At 36.3% G+C, this 11,018-nt stretch overlaps 1 pseudogene; it reads left to right on the forward strand.

The window, feature by feature from the left end:
- The window catches only part of LOC107009668, a 32,394-nt pseudogene that overhangs the window by 15,244 nt on the left and 6,132 nt on the right, over window positions 1-11,018 (forward strand).

Consider the following 11,018-nt stretch of genomic DNA (forward strand, 5'->3'; position numbering starts at 1 on the left):
GGGGGGGGAGGGTTGTCAGGGATTGAGTGAAAAAATAAAATTTTGATATTGAAAATATTTTTATTTTTTAAAAAATTGATGTTTTTCCAAAAAAAAATGTAATTTGAAATTGGAGGAGAGATTTGGAAAATGTTTTCCTTAATTTTTAAAGGGAAGTCATTTTCCTTAATTTTGAGGAAAATGAGTTGATTTGGAAAACATTTTCCAAAACTTTTGCCGCAACCAAACATGAGAAAATTGGAAAACATTTTCCAGAAAATGTTTTCCTTCATACCAAACACACTCTTAAGGTTCATATAAAAGGGTTCCATATCAAGTTCATAACCTAATCACATTTACACTACCAAAGTAAGGTCCACTAGGTCTACCTCCCAATGGCGACAAGAAGATCATCATGACTTTCCAAAGGATTAATATGATGTCATTTCAGCCAATTAACCTTACGTATATCATTCCTTTTACGGATTACGACTTCAACATTCATATCCTTACCACTAGGTTCAAGGTTCCACATAAGAGACCCTCTTAACTTCATTTAAGGTCACATGTCATTCATACATTCATGACTAAGAGACTTTAGCATCCTAAGTCAAGACCTCACATATTCACATTCATACATACATCAATCAAGGGACACAAGTAAACCAAGACAAGACACCACATACTTCACTTTAACTCATAATACATGTCATTCTAGAAGCACATAGAAATAACCTTTAATCATCTTCAAGCCATCCTATATACTACCATATCAACATATTTATGACCATCATAGAATCATATAGTCAAGTAGGAATAACATACATCAACCCTAAGACTATACACACAAAGCCACATTCATAGTCTAAAAAGATGACTTACATAACATCAATAGAAGAACACATATACTTTCATATTACTTAACATGCCGACAGATATCATCATACTTCACATAATCAACTACTTAAATAATCACATTACTTAAAGTAGATTGACGACAAGGCCATGATCATCATATTACTTAAAATAACGCCGACAAGGCCACATCAATTGCAAGTAAAGCACATAACACCGCCACCATAAGTGGAACATACCAATCCCAACATAATTGAGGACTAATTAATCATAAACATAGGAATTAGGGCATCTTACCACCACATCATCCTCAACACCTCAATCCAATGCCAAATCACCACATTCGATATTACAAGGCTCTTACCCATGGCCAGAACCAACAATTCAACATAATTATAACAATATTTATGAAAGTAGGTAAAATTACTACATATTCATTAATCAAATAAAACCTAGATATCAATTTACTACAATTATTACACCAATCAATAGCCTACATAAAACTACATTCGAATTCATCAACATTAGATCAATATCAAGTAACCCATAACTTAATCAAAAACTAAGGTCCGTCCAATTCATGAGTTCATGGGTTATTTTAGTTTCATATCACCAATACAATAAAAATTCTATCATTACTCAATCTTTAGAAACCATTAATGCAAGAACCCATGGAATATATAATAAAGTTGGACAATTCAACTTGAAAACTTTAGAAAACATTTTTGAAAGTTGGGCTCATTGATGAAGATAGTTTCAAGGATCAAAATCCATACCTTAATGTAGTTAATTATTCAATTTGATGAAGAGTCTCCACTCCATTCGTCACTCCAATACCTTCCTTCAGGTTTTACTCCAATGGAGTTCTGGAGAGAATTATAAGGGATTTGGGTTTTAATATTAGAAAAATGAAATATTCTAAGATTTTTAGGCTTATAAACACACTTAAAATACCCCTAAGAAATATCCAACACTCTTATTTGGAAGTAGGGTTAAATTACACTTTCACCCCTCACTTAACAGTAGCTTGCGCAGAACACAGACCTTAAACGACGATTGCCTATCGACGGGGCGTAGGTCCTCACACAGACCGTCCTGTCCTCCGTCAATGGGCTCATAGGCTAGAAAATGGGAGATTATATCCCTAGGCTAAGTACCAAATCATTCCCTCCACCTAAGGGGCGTCGACAAGACCACTGGCCATTGTTTGCCATCGGTAGGTAGGACTGCCTTGGGCAGTTTTGGTCACCAACATGGGTCCTACCTCAAGGACCCTTGGATTGTCCTTGGGGATATTTTCCCGGATGGTTCCAATTAAATCATGCTCGTATACGAGTTTAGAATCTCTCATATGAATTTCATCCAAAACGAACACGTAAAACTCGACGAAACATGCTTAGACAGACAAGGTCATTTCAAGGCAACACTTTCGAACGTCATGGACGTTCTTGGACGTTTGAACTCCAAACTACACAAAACTTCACACACTGCCTATATACACTATAATAACTCAGTTAAGGATTTTACAACCTCATGAATCACACATAAATACATATAACCACACATGAGGCACATTGGTGACTTAGTCGTTGAATGTCTTAGTCGTCCCTTGACATTTGACTTCCAATGCACCTAAACTCTTAGACACTGCCTCAATATCACATTATAGACCTATTTAGGACCTTGTACCATCATGAAAACCATGTTAGGCTCTATTAACCTAAGTCATTTTGCAAGGTCTTACATTCTCCCCCACTTGGACAACATTCGTCCTCGAATGACTCTTGCACTCTTCGAACACTTCCAAGAATAGAAATTCAACTAGCAGCTCATGAACATACCATATAACACATAACCAAGAGAATAAAAACACAACAAGAAACTAGAAATGCTACAATACTTACATGCTTCATTCCAAATAAGAAAAACTCATTTTATATCTAATATCATACTCATATACATCAGTTCTAAACACATTACAACAATTTTAGACCAAAGAATCAATTAGTCAAATTTCCAAAAATTTAACAGTGAGTAGTTTTCAAATGGTACAGTCATTTTGAGCAATTTTTTCAAAAATGCAACTTTTAGGCAATTCATGATAGAAACATGATAATATGTAAGGTAACATCATATAAACACATCTTACAACATTATCATTTCTTCATAAAATACACAATGCAAGAAGTTAATGAAATTCAACTTCAACAAAACTCCTCCACATCATGCACATGCAACATATTCTAGGACTTTCTATCCCATCTACTAACCATACTCCCTCACTTAGAAGGAACTCATATCACTAAGAAAGAAATGCAAGGAATTACCCTCGTCATCATCTTCATTGTCATCCGGCTTTGATCCTCTTGCTCGGAGTGCATAGAACGCCTCTCATTTGGAGTATCATCCTTTGGAACATTTGGAGCAACTTGCTTACCCTCTTTTACTCTAGAAGCAATTTTAGGACAATATCTCACCTTGTGTCCTTCCTTGCCAGAACCGTAGCAACTCTAGGTACCCCTTAGACACTCACCACAATGCCTCTTTTCACAAGTGACACATGTAGGTTTGCCACTTTGAGAAACAACTCCTTTTTCCAATTTCACCTTAACACTCTAAGGTTCTTCTTGAGTTTGAGCTCTCTTCTAAAACCTAGCTTGCTCTTGGTTAGTAGAACCACCCCTTTTAAGGTTTCTAGCCATCCTCCTAAGTTTAGACTCTTCAATTGATTGGGCATACACCATGAGTATAGTTAGGGTCATACCATCATGTAGCATCGCCGTACGGCATTCCTCCTTCACTAGATCGGCTACACCCGTAAAAAAAAATTCATTTCATCCCTTGGATTAGACACAAGATATGGGACATATCTAGATAACATTGAGAACTTCAAAGAGTATTCCTTAACACTCATATTACCTTACTTGAGATTGATAAACTCCACTTCCGTAACTTCCCTCCTCTCACGGGGAAAGTACTTACCAAGAAAAGCTTCCTTAAATTCTTCCCACTCAATAGGATCCGACTCCTCCGGCGTATTGTCCTTTCATTGAGTGTACCATATTTGAGAAACATCCCTCAATTGATACGAAGCCTACTCCGCTTTCTCCCTAGATGTAACTCCCATAGCAATCAACACCTTCTACACTACATCTAGGAACTCTTGGGGATCCTCTCCCACCTTAGAGCCAAGAAAGATAGGAGGATTCATCCTTACAAAATCTCTTAACCTAGACATCATAGTGCTCTCCACAAGATTCACCCTAGGCACCACACTCAAATTCATTTGAGTAGTCACGGCTCAACCTAAAGAAAGCAAAGCCTCTCTAATATCCCTATTACTCAACTCCGGGAAATCATCACCCACACCCACAATACGGAATTGATCACCTTGAACATCATGAACACCTTGAGCACCTTGAGGAACTTACTCAACTTCCTCAACTTGAGGAGGAATCTCCTCTTGCACCTCATTCTCCTCAACTCTCCTAGTCGGTGTCCTCCTCGTATTCATCTTTCTAGAAACACAAGGAAAACAATATGAAAAGAGTATTCACAACTTTACTCTATGGCACGACATAGGAGTAGAAAATAAGGGAAACTCTATCGTCCTATAGCCTCTGGCTCATAGATGTGTCTCAACCCACACCAATAGTCAAGACTCTACTAGACGTGACTTGATGAGACTTCTTGATTCCTAAAACTACTTTCATAACCTATGGCTTGATACCATGCTTGTCACATCCTGAAACTACACCCTAGAAGTTAGGGGCAATATCGGGTTGAAACCGACGTACTTGACCACTCAGAGGTCTTGTACAAGCCCTTACATATCATTCATCGCATACAAATAATGAAAAGTAGTGTGAAATTAAAAATTTTCACAAAAACATTTCATAGTCTTCAAAAAATCTTTCGTGTAATGTCATAGGAAATACCAAGTCTTTATATTATCAATCTTAAGACACGAGAATGCTTGGGACACGGCCCATACACAATACTAATATAGAAATACTTAGTCTATTACAATACTTCAATAAGAAACATAAAAGACAATCTATTTCCTCGAATCAAATGAGGACATACTTCAACTTCACTTGAATGATTCTACGATCCAAGTCTTCACTTCGCAAATGCTCTTCACCTACCAGCAATTATTGAGATAGATAAAAGCATGGATTAGTACAACCACATGTACTAAGTATGGCATAATGCATGAAAATCATGAAAAACAGAATTTTATTGGAAATATGCATCTTTTCATTTAAAAATCATATTATAATCATAAAAACCAACATTTAACAACTCAGAAACACATAAGATAACATTTAAACAATTTAACATATTATTGAACCAACATTAGAGTGAGCTCAACTCCCTGTAAAGTGAAGGAATTCACTGTTACAATAAAGTTGTCTACTTCTTCCTTACACACTTCTTAACTTGTAGTCTCTCTCACTAAAAGCTATCCTAAGACTCACTTAAGCAACACAAAGAGAGACCGCCCATACAACCTCCCTAATCATACCGAAATGATCCTCAAGAATACTTATAATAAGACACATATATAATTACAAGACATCAAACATATCAACATGTAGATTAAATGAAATTTTCATACCAAAGGCTATCAAAAGACTTACTTATGTAAATCAAAAAGATAATGTCCATGATTGACCTCTTCAAGACTACCTAAATAATCCTTAAGACTTCCTAAGTTTAGATCCTGTCCAGATATTCAACTATTTCCTTAACTAGAGTCATTCTTAAGACTTATCTAGGTAAGATACAAAGTGACCATTCCTACGCCCCCTTCAGACCTTAACTAGACAACCCTTAACTACTCTAGATAAGTACTTATTCATTTAACATACTTTCTAAACTTAAGTCATTACTTTCATTAGTTCATTTAGAAGATATTCAACACATAAAGGACATTCAAGTAATGGTCTTGGACAAGACCTAGGAACTCCAAATACACCTTCAAAGCCTATTGTGCAATGTGCAGATAGTGTCACATACCACCACCTAAACTTCATAGAATTTCTCTAATGCTAATAGGTATTCCATATGATGAGAATAGGTAATAACCTACATAGAACATGATAGAGAAGCATGGAATCCAAAGTTCTAACCTACTATGATGAGGGTGTTCTACTTGCCAATGGTAGAACTTAAACACATACCATGTAGGCACATGGTTAAGGAATATGAAGGGCATACTTTTCTAGTCTCATTTTTAAACTAGAACTACTTCCCTTACAATACTCACTCGGTGCTAGCCTTATTTCTCTTAGAGTAATTTACACTTAAGGTTCATATAAAAAGGTTCCATATCAAGTTCATAATCGTATCACATTTACCCACCCAAAGAAAGGTCCACTAGGGCTACGTCCCAATGGCGACAAGAAGCTCATCATGACTTTCCTAAGGATTAATGTGATGCCATTCAAGACAATTAACCTTAAGTCTATCATTCCTTTACTTAGAAGGATACCAATAGGGCTTACAACTTCAACAATCATAACCTTACCACTAGGTTCAAGGTTCTACATAGAGACCCTCTTAACTTCATTTAAGGTAACATGTCATTCATGCATTCAAGAATAATAGACTTTAGCATCCTTATTCAAGCCATCACATATTCACAATAATGCATACATCAAGCAAGGGACACAAGTCAACCAACAAGTCAACCAACACCACATACTTCATTTTAACTCATAACACAAGTCATTCTAGAAGCACATAGAAATAACCCTTAATCATCTTCAAGTCATCCTATATACTACCATATCAACATATTTATGACCATCATAGAATCGTATAGTCATGTAGGAATAACATACATCAACCCTAAGACTATACACACAAATCCACATTCATAGTCTAACATGATTACCTACATAACATCAATATAAGAACACATATAGTTACACATTACTTAACATGTATATAGATATCATCATACTTCACATAAGCTACTCAAATAATAACATTACTTCAAGTAGATTGCCGGCAAGGCATGATCATCATATTATTTAAAATAACGCCGACAAGGACACATCAATTGCAAGTAAAGCACATAACATTGTCACCATAAATGGACCATACAAATAACAACATAATTGAAGTCTAAATAATTCTAAACAAATAAATTAAGGCATCTTACCATCACATCATCCTCAACACCTCAATCCAATGCCAAATCACCACATTAGATATCACAAGGCTCTTACCCATGGCCATACCCAACAATTTAAACATAATTATAACAAAATTCATGAGATTAGGTAAAATTACTACATATTCATTAATCCAATACAACGTAGATATCAATTTACTATATTTATTACACCAATCAATAGCCTACATAAAACTACATTTGAATTCCCCAAGATTAGATTAATATCAAGTAACCCATAACATAGTCAAAAACTAAGGTCCATCAAATTCATGGGTTCATAGGTTATTTTAGTTTGAAATCATCAATACAATAAAAATTCAATCATTATTCAATGTTTAGAAACCATTAATGCAAGAACTCATTGAATAGATCATAAAAATGGACAATTCAACTTGAAAACTTTAGAAAACATCTTGAAAGTTGGGCTCCTTAATGAAGAGAGTTTCAAGGATAAAAATCCCTACCTTGATTAATCTCATTATTCAATTTGATGAAGAATCTCCACTAAATTTGTCACTCCATGCCTTTCCTTGAGTTTTTACTCCAATGAAGTTCTAGAGAGAATTCTAAGGGATTTGGATTTTAATTTTAGAAGAATGAAATCTTCTTAGTGTTTTAGGCTTATAAACACACTTCAAATACCCAAATGACCCCTAAGAAACCTCCAATTCTCTTATTTGGAAGTTGTCTGAAATTACACTTTCACCCCTCACTTAACAGTAGCCTACGCAGAACACAGACCCCAAATGACGGTTGCCCATCGACGGGGCGTAGGTCCACACACGGACCATCCTGTCCTCTCGTCGATGGGTTCAGAGGCTAGAAAATGGGAGATTAGATCCCTAGAAAAAGTACCAAACTATGCCCTCCACCTACGGGGCGTCGACCAGGACACTTGTCATCGTTTGCCAACCGTAGGTGGGACTGCCTTGGGCAGTTTTGACCACCAATATGGGTCCTTCCTCAAGGACCCTTGGATGGTCCTTGGGGATTTTTCACTGGAAATTTCCAACCCGAACATGCTCGTATACCAATTTATAACCTCCCAAATGAATTTCATCCAAAACGAACACTTAAAACTCGACAAAACATGCTTGGACACACAAGGTCATTTCAAGGCAACACTTTCGAACATCATGGACGTTCTTGGACGTTTGACATCCAAACTCCACAGAACTCGACACACTGCCTATATACACTATAATAACTCATGCAAGGACCTTACAACCTCATCAATCACATATAATCATACATAACCACACATAAGGCACGTTGGTGACTTAGTCGTCGAACGGCTTAGTCGTCCTTTGAAATTTGACTTCCAATGCACCCAAACTCTTTTAAACTGACTCAATATCACATTATAGACCTATTTAGTACCTTAGACCATCATTAAAACCATGTTAGGCTCTACTTCACCTAAGTCATTTTGCAAGGTTTTACAGGATTATTATAAGTTGTTCCTTCATGAAGTGGTAAGACTCCATGGAGTTTCGGTCTACATTATTTCAGATAGAGGTGCACAATTTATTACACAATTTTGGAAATATTTCCAAAAAGGTTTGGGTTCGAAGGTGAACTTGAGCACAACTTTTCATCCTCAAACAGATGGACAAGCAGAGCGTACTATCCAGATGTTAGAAGATATGCTAAGAGTCAAGGGAAATTGGGGTTATCAGATACCTCTCATTGAGTTCTCTTATAAAAACAGTTACCGTTCGAGCATCCAAGTGGCTCCATATGAAGCTCTTTATGGGAGAAGATGCATATCTCCTATTAAGTGGTTTAAAGTTGGTGAAGCAGGGTTGATAGGACCAAATCTAGTTCACCAAGCTATGGAGAAGGTAAAAGTGATTTGAGAAAGATTAAAGACGGCACAAAGTCACAAAAATTCCTTCACATATCTTAGGTTAAGGCCATTAGAGTTTGAGGTGGTTGATTGGGTGTATATTAAGGTTTCACCCAGAAAGGTATTATGATGTTTGGTAAGAAGGGAAAACTTAGTCCCCGGTATATTGGACCCTATAGAATCTCCAAGAGAGTGGGAAATGTGGCTTATGAGTTGGAGTTACCCCAAGAGTTACAAGCGGTTCATCCAGTATTCCACATTTCTATGTTGAAGAAGTGCTTGAGTTATACTTCATTGATAGTACCAACTGAGAATGTGGGGATTAAGGATAACTTATCCTATGAAGAAGTTCCGGTTCAAATTTTGGATCGACAAGTTCGCAAGTTAAGGACAAAAGATTTTGCTTTAGTCAAGGTCCTTTTGAGGAACTAATTCGTTGAGGAAGTGACTTGAGAAACTGAGGAGGATATGAAGAAGAGATATCCACATTTCTTTGAATCCAGAGAGAATGTGAATCAATGTATTAAATTATCTTCCTAGCACTTTATTAGACTATGTGTAAGCATGTTATTACTTGCTTTTGTTGTTGACTATTGAAGTAATGTTACTACCCTTTGCTTAGTGAAAGGATGAATGTTCCCAAAAGGGAGATATTGTAACATCTGGTAAATTGAATTAAATAAGAATAATCTAAGAATCCAAGAATAATCATTTTTGGGAATAAGAAGGGAAACCTAGAAAATATCAAGATTTTAAAAGTGAGTTTTGGTAAAGTCCAATCCGAATTTTGGTAACGGTAATGTTATCTTTTCACCCTAGTATTTCCTAATTCATTTTAAGGGTTTATTGGGGATAAAACCAAGTCCCTATTCAATTTTAACAAAATTAAGAACACTTAGGGCTAGGGAGAAAAAAGGAAAAAAGTGAAGATCAAGAATTCTTCAAGATATGCCAAGATTGTTGCATGGATTTCATCGCGGTGATCTCTATCGAGGTATATGAGATCATTTTTTGTGGGATAATTTTCATCACACCCCAATTTGATTCAATTTTTCAAGTTAGAGTTTATTTGAATGATGAACATGGAAGTTCTTGATGAAAATTGTGAAATTTTTGTTGGTTGAATTGTAGTTGATCTCTAGTAGATTTGATTCATGTATTCGAACTGTTTTTGGGTCTAATATATTGGGTGATGAGGTATTTGGCGATCCTAAATGTTCGGGGTGGGATCCATGGATGTTTAGGAGGTCTAGAGATGAAAAACGGAGACGAAAAGTTAGAGGTCCCGTCAGACAACCCTTGGGGCGCCGCGCCTGCCAGAGCCCCTCAAGGCAGGCTGTGTCTGATATGCCTTGGCGCACCGGTCCAGCTAGAGTTCCTCAGAGCAGAGTATGTCCGACAGGCTCTCGCGTTCCACACCTCTCAGAGCGCCAAGACCCCTTGGAGACCCCTTTAATTCCCTATCTATTCATACTAGTTCCTAAGTGATGTACCTATCATTTCTAGTTGATTCCAACACTCTAAATACATCTAAACATCATGAAATCATCCATAAAACATGAGATCATGATCCTTTAATCCATACTCCAATTCAAGAGAAGCTAAGATCAAAGTCAAAGAAGTTAAGAGTTAAGTTTCAGAACAAGATTTGAGTTCATTTCTCAAAAGCTATAAGGGATCTATGTATCCCCTAAAGGTTTATAAATGTTTTCATATTTAAGTTAAAAATAAAACTAAGAGTTCCAGAAGAGTTTTGAACAAAAAGGGGAACATTGATTCCAAAATGAGCTTTTTAAAGTTATAGGGTTCAGAAAATTATCTCAACCCAAAGAAAGGAAGTTTTGTTACAAGCATGAGCTAAAGTATATTTTGGGAGAAGTATATAGCACCAATGTGGATATGAGAGTTCATATTAACTCAAGTCTCCACGTAAACAATGCAACCATCATGGGTGTTAAGGGGTCACATTTTTAAGATGATCACATAAGTTAAGCTAGTGGATCCACTAAGTTAAGTAAGGACCTATATCGATGACAAGGTATAGGATGGTCCTTGGGAAACGTGAGGTAAAACGTTGTATCACCACTAAGGTTCATAGTGGATATAGATACATACATACATACATATATATATATATATATATATATA

This window comes from Solanum pennellii, chromosome 2, assembly GCF_001406875.1.
Source record: "Solanum pennellii chromosome 2, SPENNV200".
Lineage (NCBI taxonomy): Eukaryota > Viridiplantae > Streptophyta > Magnoliopsida > Solanales > Solanaceae > Solanum > Solanum pennellii.